Raw genomic sequence first — 9114 nt, forward strand, 5'->3', positions numbered from 1 at the left:
AGAGTAATGGATTTCTGAAAGTGTCCTATTGATTACTAATTGAAATGCAGGTGTCCACTTTTATTGTGGACTGCGTCCTACAACTCCCATCCTTCCTTGTGCTATCAACATTTTCTGCAATTAGTATCCCATGCTAAGGCTCAGGATTGGTCTTGGGCTAAGTGAAATTTATCCAATTATTCATAGCGAATTTTAATTAAGCCTAACATTCTCACCAGTGCAAAGAATTTACATGTTGCATCATGTGTGGTGTGGAACATAAGGTATGAGCAAAAAATATAAAAAATAGAAGTTAAATAATGGAACCCTAATATTATCACTTATCATTAGTCTCTAACTGTCCAGCCTGAGACAACATCTTTGATCACTCACTAGGCATGATGGCATCTAGGTTGCATTTAAACAAGCTATTATGTGCCCAATGCTGTGCATTCTGCCTGCACATCCTGTCTGTTCTTGAACTTGAGTACAGATCCCCCAGGCATTTGTAGTGCATGTAATCCCATGTGAGACAGTAGCAGCAGGGGACAAAATGAAGCAAGAGGATTCTATCAGACTGAGTCATTTAAGAGGAGTTGCTCACTTGACCGGAGTACTGGTCACTTGCCTGAGGCATCTGGTTCAGAAAAAAATAAAATAAAATCAATTTCTCCAGAGATTTCTGTACTATTTTTGTCGTTTGGTTGTTTTTTTGTTGGTTTTTTTTGTGTTTTTTGGGGATTTTTAAAGATTTTTTTCCCCTCAAACATCTTTGATCATAGGGAGGATAGTGGAAGGTAAGTGTACAGAGTATGGAACATCTGTCTCATATCTAAAGAAATACTTCAGAAACATATGTGTTGATACCAAATGGTTTGCAAAACTCTCATTATTCGGAGCCTGTACGTGGCACCAATTTTTGTTCAGGCAAGCATGAAACTGGAGTATGAGCATTTTCTTCTAACACAGATCAGTGGAAGTGGTATCATCAGATGGTGAATGGGAACGTTCCCTGGAGGGCTGGGTACAATTTTACTTCAGCATGCAAAGGTTGAGGCTCAGTTGAGTCAGCTGGAAGAATCTAAAGGGAGTAGGCCTGTATGTGACCTGGGAGAGTTCAGCAGAGATTACAGACATACTTCGTGGAGCATAAGGACCTGGAAAACACAAGGGAAACAGAAGATGACAAGGTGAACATTGCTGTAGTTTTCCTAGTTACATGTACAATGTGATCACATAGGAAGGTCCTAGCGCACGCAAACTTAGTGATCACCCATGGATTATCTTCGTTACTTTGCTGTCTATACTCCATAGAGTTTTGCAAATATGAGTGGTTTATTTTAATTAGGAGGTTAATAATTTTGCTGAAACTTAACTTAGTGCTTTTGGAGTACATTTTTCATCTGTCAGTCAGCAGTAGCTTGTAACTCAACTCTGCTTTCACTGAACGATGCTTAAATGAATTGCCTTTTACTGTAGCATAGCAACTTATTTATCCAGTCTTCACTGTTTTCAGCCTGTCTTTTTCTCTGTCCCTTAGTAGATCCAGTATCTCAGTGTCTGTACTCTTCTGTGGATTTTAACCTGACAACACCCCTGTCAGGTAGGAAGTATTATTCTCCCATTTTACAAACATGATAAAATATCGGGACTTGTGCAAGATCACAGACGAAGTTGGGGTATGAGCTGAGCATTTGGTGTGGGCCTTTGGGATCTGGATGTATCGAAATATATACTAAATTAGAGTTACTAATCAGGCTGTGCAAGAATAGTAAATGTGGATAGCCTCAGTTTTTGTAAATAATCATCTTCAACTACTTGTAGGGGTTGTGTTTGGGTTTTTATTTTTTCATATCTAGTTCCAAAGACTATTTAAGCGTTACATAAATTACACTAATTACACAAAACTTGAATTTTTAATGCAGATATTTTTTTTAAACTATGTTATTTCATTTTCATAACATTATTACCAAAATTCATGTGTAGACCTACAGCGAACAAAACAAAAGTATTCTGCATTTATTATGCACAACATTTCTGTGAGGCAAAAGAAAATATGTAATGAGTCTGATAAGGCATTCCAGGCTGACGTAATAGTGATGAAAAACCCCCTCATTTTGGTGATATCACAGAAAATGATGAAAACCGTGTTTTGTATTTGAGTCTGGAGTGGTGTTTAAGAATTCAAACGGCTGGTTTTGGCAGACATCTAATTGTAATACTGTAGCATCGCTGCAGGCAATTTTCTTTGATTTAATTAGATGAACTGTGGTATTTTTTTCTTTTTGCAAAAGGCTTTATTATGTAGAAATGAAATATGTATAAATTTAATTTTTAATCTTGTCACCACAGAGTAGGAAGGAATAAGCTGATTCTTTTAATTTATCCTCTTTGTTTAAGAAAAAAAATTAAATTAATCTTATCACAAATGTTTATGAGTAATTGATTTGAGTTTTGCACTCCAGTCAGAAGTGATAGAGTTAAGATTGCTCTGTGTTTTTTCTGAATTGAATGCTCTGCAACTCTCTTTGAGCGTGTAAACACAAACATTTTGAAGCCTCAATGATGTTATTTTTCTTCCAGACTATAATAATATAAACAATTAACTCAAAACTTGGAGTACAAAATAAATTAAACCAAAAGACTTACTATGCATTTTTTCTTTGTTAGTTTGTGGATTTTCCATTTGTCTTTTTGTTTTGGTTTGGTTTTGGCTTTTTTTAACATAGTTGTCTGTGAAGTTTAACTCCAAAAAATAATTGATTACCAAAGACTTTCTTCAGTACTGATTTCAGGTCTTTTTCTGTGAGCCATATCCACATGAGGTGATTGTAAGTAAATTAGAAGCAATTATAATTACAGATAATCAACACTACTCATAGAGTTCTATGTTCTCAGGTTTTACCAAATATTCCCCACTGTTTCTAGTCAGCTGTCCATTTCACTTTCCTAGATCTGAAAATGTTCATGCAATGTCCAACACCTAGATCATGATATTGATTGATTTTTCAGATATTGATTGCTTTGAGGTATCTTCAAAATTTTGTAGAGCCATATAATCATTCTCATGCTTCTCTCTAAAATGAAGCCAAAAGCCAAAAATCCAATTTCTTGGATGGAAGTAAAACATTTCTGCTTCCTTTTTTGAGAGCCAACATTTTGTTCTGTGTTCTAAGATGGCTGATTCAGGAGCTCTTGAAATCAAGGACAGAATATCCATTGGTTTCAGCACTGAAGCTTTCCCTTGTGTTAAAGCTTTTACTTCATGAAACCTCTTTTTTTTTACCAGCCTGATAAAGATGTTTTCTTTCCAGTGGTAGTGGGGATGGTAGGACAGTTAATTGAATTATTGTCTGCTGTCAGATTGCTGAAAAAAAGGGCAGGAGAGTATTTGCATTTTTTTCTTTGCTTGCCATTGAAAAGTGTTGATGCACTTGAAGTTCTTGTCTAGTACCAGTTTTAATAGTAGAGGAGTCCACAGCTATTATCACAGCTTGGTCAAGGCCATGCAGGGCAAAACTGTGCTCTGACAAATTATCTAATGAATCTTTTTCCTTTCTGTAAATACTTTTATTATGAGGGGTGAAACAGTAGAAAGTTCATCTTGAATTGTGTATATGTTTCTTATAATGATGAAAGTGATAAGATCTTGCTCTAATCAGAACAGAAGGCTTCTTTTTGATTAACTCCTCCTTTGACAGAAAAATGTACTTTTCAGTGGACCTGAGCTATTCATAAAATGAAGAGTATTCTTTGAAATTTGCATTTTTGTTTCAAAAAATGTTACTTGGCATTAGTTAAATCTAAATTAAAAAAAAATCTTTCAAAGTTAAATCATATGTGCCAATAATTTAAAATAAATATTCAGGTCGATCTGAAATTAAAATAATTTCCAACTAGTTCATTTTCACAGCTTAACTCAAATTAATTTATTCACATTTTTCATTCAGGGTACCTAAATTCAAAGCTTTTACTGTGCTGCAATTCTTTTTTTTGTGTTTGTTATTTGGTTGTTGGGGTTTGCATTAGTGAATGAAAAAACACCAGTGCTAAGCACTCTTTGCTCGCATTTTTTAAAAAAACTTTTTTTCCCTTTCATTCACTTTTTAAAATGTCTTTGAATAAATAGAATGTAAATATTTAGCCCAAATCCAGATTTTTTACCAGTTCATGTATTACCAGAGGGGGTCTGATTTTCTCATGTGATTGTGTTTCAAAGTGGAGCATGCTTAGCTGTCTATTCCTTAGTCCCAAACACTAAATATAGGAATAGCTTGTTCACCAGTGTAAAAGAGAGTAGCTTCAGAATCTCTCTTAATTCTGCTAAAAATAACAAGCATCTTGCTCCAGATTGCTCAACAGCATTTTTTTTTTCCTTACAGTAGAGACCCCAGTAGAAATAGGAAGAGATGATTCTGTAGAGCCAGGAGAAGTTTTCTTTGTAAAAGGGATTGTCTCACCACCTGCTTAAGGATTTTCCTCAAGCCTTTGCTGCTACAGTGACCAGAGAGCAGCACAGGTTTTGAAGCAAACCCAATGATTTAAATATTTGTATTGGGGAAAGGAAATCAGGACTGTGAAGATTTTTTTCTGGGGTAGCAGCAGCTCTTGAATAAGGCATTCTGCTTTTGTTTTTATTTTATAAGGAATCTAAACCACATTTGTAGTGTAGATAGTTTGCATGTGCACTGATGTGAACTGAGATCAGCATCTGAACTGGCAGTAAAATGTGCTACAATATAATCTGCTATACCAAGGGGTTGTAAGGAGTAATTATTATTTGCAAAGCTCTTCGAGTTACTCAGAAGAAAGATGCTATAAAAGTACAAAATAACAAAATGTTATTATTATTATAAACTTTCAAATGCCAAAAACTAGGCAGTAATAATAGAAGTGCTGAAACAACTTTAACAATAGTGATGTGAACACATTAAGCTGTAATAAAGCCAGAGTTAACTAAATCAATCAAGTAGGCCTTGCAAACTGCTTGTTAGGACAAAATTGCATCTTTTCTAAAATAAATACAAGAGCATTCTCAGCTGGTGTAAATTAGCCCAGCTCCACTGGAGTCTGAGACTTGGATTTAAAATGAGAGTTGCATTTTTTTAATTTTTTTTTCTCTTGTTGCCATTGTTCATCTGTGCATGACTGTCTGTGTGTGTCAACATGTGTGCAGTTGGATGTGCATGCTGCAGAGACACTAGTGCTAACAAAATTTGTATCAGTTTCACTTGGGAGAAAGGCCAAAGTTATGACAAATAAGTTTTATTTCAACAGGAAAAGCCACTTGTGTTTCTACCCATGTACAGGTGAAGTTCTGACATTGTTTTGTTTTCATCTGACTTGTGCTCTGTAGAAAATGTCTCTGCACCAGACTTTGTGGGTGTTATGTCAAAGAGAGGATGTTTTGGTAAAGGAGAAAAGGCACCATGAGAAAGTATGTTTAAATGTATAAAATTAGAAGTTATACACTGCTACTTACTAATCCTCCCCTTCGTTGACTCTTGCCCTGAATAGTCACAATCCTATCAAACAAAACTACTTAACCATCAAATTTACATGATAAGTTAGGCAACTGATTTTGCTGAAATCAGACAGAAATTTCAAAATGTTTTCAAACAGTTTCAATCAAGCACATTTCCTAATAGTTATAAAGGACTTTTACAGTCTCCAAACCTGTGTAGATCTTGCTTTTAGAACAGACTCAGGCAACATGTTAATGCCATTATCTAACTACACCAAATTTATATGTCATCTTGTGATTCTTCAGAAAGATAACATATAAAGCATATATGATTAAGTATGTCAGAATTTGTATTTTGTTGCCATGAGAATGCTCTTTATTTCCTGGAAACAAAATGCTTTTCTTGTAACTATTCTGAAGATAAAGTTTCCTACTGGTTTATGTTGTCAGCTAAATTTACATCAGCAAAAACAGCACAGAAAGAAGTAAGAGATTCTGAGACTCAGAACAGTTCTGTCACTGACTTTCTGTTGCTTTTTCTTCCAGGCTTCTTTTCCTTAGTTAAAAGGAAAACTGTAAAATGAGGGTCATGACACCCAAATTACTCATTGTTAAACCAATTAAAAAAGAGAGTGAGTTTGAGTCTCCGTGATTTCTGATCATTTTCTCATTTTTGATTTCAGACCTAGTAGTGGACCAGGGGAAGAACAAGTGCAAAGGAGAGGTTAAAGTCCAAAATGCCAAAGAATTTGTATTCTGAACTGTGACTCAGTGACTGATATGGTATGAACCCCAACTCCAAGTCTAAGCAGATGTTTCAAATCTGTGTTTGCATATTGCAGCTTGGGACCATGCACAGTTCTAAGAGACTTATTATAATTTATTATTAATAGGAGTAATGATTGATATTGTTGCATTATTTAATAATTGCGCTACTTCCACTATTTAATAATAATTATTATTTGCACATGCAGATCAGGTAGTTAAGGTTCTTTTCCATAAGAAATGCAAATAAAGATTAATGAGTGATTCATAGCAAGTAAGATAATTTGATAATTTTTCCCCTGCAATTAAGCATCATTTACTTCAAGTGATCCTCAGTATTTTCATTGTGTGCTCAATTGCTCAGTAGTGAAATCACTACTGAGATCACAAGGAATTGTTTCTTTGTCCTGATTACTGGGACATAGCTTATACAATGCTTGTTAGCTCTTTGTCTTGACATCTAAGACTGTAATCCCCTTAAATCAAGAACTAAGTTCTAGTCAACCTCTGCATCATGCCCAAAAAATAGTGTCCCAGACTCTGTAAAATAATTAGTATTCTTGTACTAGTAATAAAAATCAAATTTCTGGTGCAAGTATTTCTGAAAAATAAATAAATAGTAACGTGTTCTAGAAGTACTTGAGAAAACTTTTAGATCACCAATTTCTGTAAATGAGCACTGTGACTGTTGAACAAAGTACCTATTCTCAGAGTAAACAGGGAGGAAAACAGCCAAAGTATATTAAACGTGGTTAACAATTCTTGTCTTTTATTCATAGAAGTATTAGTATTGTATATAAAACTTATATGAAACTTTTAAAATTATATATGTTCTCTATTTAGCTTCTTGTTCTTAGTGTGGTGACTTTTTCATCTCATCTCTGGTTGATGAGATGAAAAAAGCACAAGATTTTTTGTGCTCCAAAGATTTGGAAACATTAAAAAAATAATGTAACATATATGGAGTATTGTAAGACATGAGTTATTGTTTTTCCATCATCTTCTCATGTAAGTATGTAACTAACATCATTATAGGTATCAGTTTTGAATACATGCTGAAATATTTGTAGGATTGGAATCATACAGAAACCTTGTAACAGGTTAGATTCGTGCCCTCTGATTATCATTCACGATGTAGACATAAGCTGCAGGGTGCAGAGTCAATCTGCAATCAGTTTGGTTTGTGGGTTTTGTTTTTTTTTCTCCCCCCTATATGGGAAACACTCAGTAACACGCAGTAGCAATAGTATTTTGAGAAAGTTCTGCTTATGTGAAGGTTTTCTGTTTGGGCAGACACTGCTCAGTATGCAATTAGCAGTGTCCATTCCTGTTTTTATAAGCAGCATTTTAGCAATTAGGAACTTTTTAATTAAGTCGACTGTGTTCTCAGCTTGAGGCTTTTGGGTGCACTCTTCCTCAGGAAAGTGAGATAACATTCAACCGAAACTTTCTTTTTCTGCAGTAGTTCTTCCAGATTCCACTCCCCAACAGGTCAATGCCCCCTTTTAAAGACTTCAACACAATTTTTATTTTTTATTTTTATTTTTTCTTATATATAGCTTGTGTCACCACTGCTACCATCAAGATTCCTCTTTCAATAAGATGCTGATTGGATGAATATGGCTTCCAGTAACTCAGTCTTTGTTTTGTAAAAACATTATTACAACATTGTATAACACTTTAGAAATGTTTCAAATTTAGGCTGGCGTGGTGACTTAGCAGACTAGGGGGCTAACATATGGAGTCTGCTACACACTAGAGACTGTGGTTTTATTGCTGGCACCACTAGTCAAGTCAGGATTAGCAGCCATAGTATTTTCAGCAAGATCTCAGATCACAAGGCCTCAGGTGTGGTTACCTAACCCTTGCCAGAAGTAGGACAAATATTGATGGGTGAAAGTAAAGACTGATTGAGTATATTCAGAGGGATACTTTTGCTGCAAAGGCTACATTTTTCTTAGGATTAAACAATTTCCTTTGTTTTCCATTAACTCAATCAAGCGGTTCGAAATTCAAAACATGCTCCAAATGGTAGCCCTTGCTGGGTGCAGAGGCACCCGTCGGGACAGCGACCCTGAATAGGATACGGCTGGAACCTCTCCTCGTCCGCGGCTGCAGCTGTGTGTGCGCCAGACCCTGAAAAACAATCTGAGGAGCAAGCAAACAAGCAAACAAACAGATTCCTTTTCATATGAACTCACAGCGTGGGCAGGATCCCAAGCAAAATGTCTCTCATCTCAGCCCTGTCTCTGCTGGTGAAAAGCAGAGAAAAGAGGAAAAAGTTCTTTGGGAAAGACAAGCTGGCTGGGAGTGGGAATAATATACTTTAGGTGTTGATTATAGTGTAATAAATAATGGTGAGATTTCATTAGAAAGCAAAAGAATGCATCTGTAGGAGAAAACGGATCCCATTAGAGAGCTGTGCAGAGCCTTCTTTTTTATTTCATGGTTGAAGTACAAAGTGACAATATCAGAACAAAAATAAAATAAGAGGGGGAATGCATTCTCTATCTTAAAAAAAGAAAAGTAAAAGAAAAGAAAAGAAAAAGAAAAGTGGCAGCTAAAGCCAATAAAGTCCTTTATTTGAATGCCATTAGTGGGTTTGGCAGCCATCCGCACCATCTACTTCAGAGGAGCACTGCACAGATTAAGAGAGGCTGGATGCTAATTTGCACATATGGAAATGCTTTTTCTCGCCGTTCCGATGGCTCTGTTGTGGACAGATGGAATTAGTGAGCACTCCAAAGCCGTGAAGGCAAACACATAAAAAAAAATTCCCCCTCTCCTTTTTCTCTTTTCTCTTTTTCTTTCTTTCTTTCTTTCTTTCTTTCTTTCTTTCTTTCTTTCTTTCTTTCTTTCTTTCTTTCTTTCTTTCTTTCTTTCTTTCTTTCTTTCTTTCTTTCTTT

The sequence above is a fragment of the Zonotrichia albicollis genome, chromosome 6 (genome assembly GCF_047830755.1).
Source record: "Zonotrichia albicollis isolate bZonAlb1 chromosome 6, bZonAlb1.hap1, whole genome shotgun sequence".
NCBI lineage: Eukaryota > Metazoa > Chordata > Aves > Passeriformes > Passerellidae > Zonotrichia > Zonotrichia albicollis.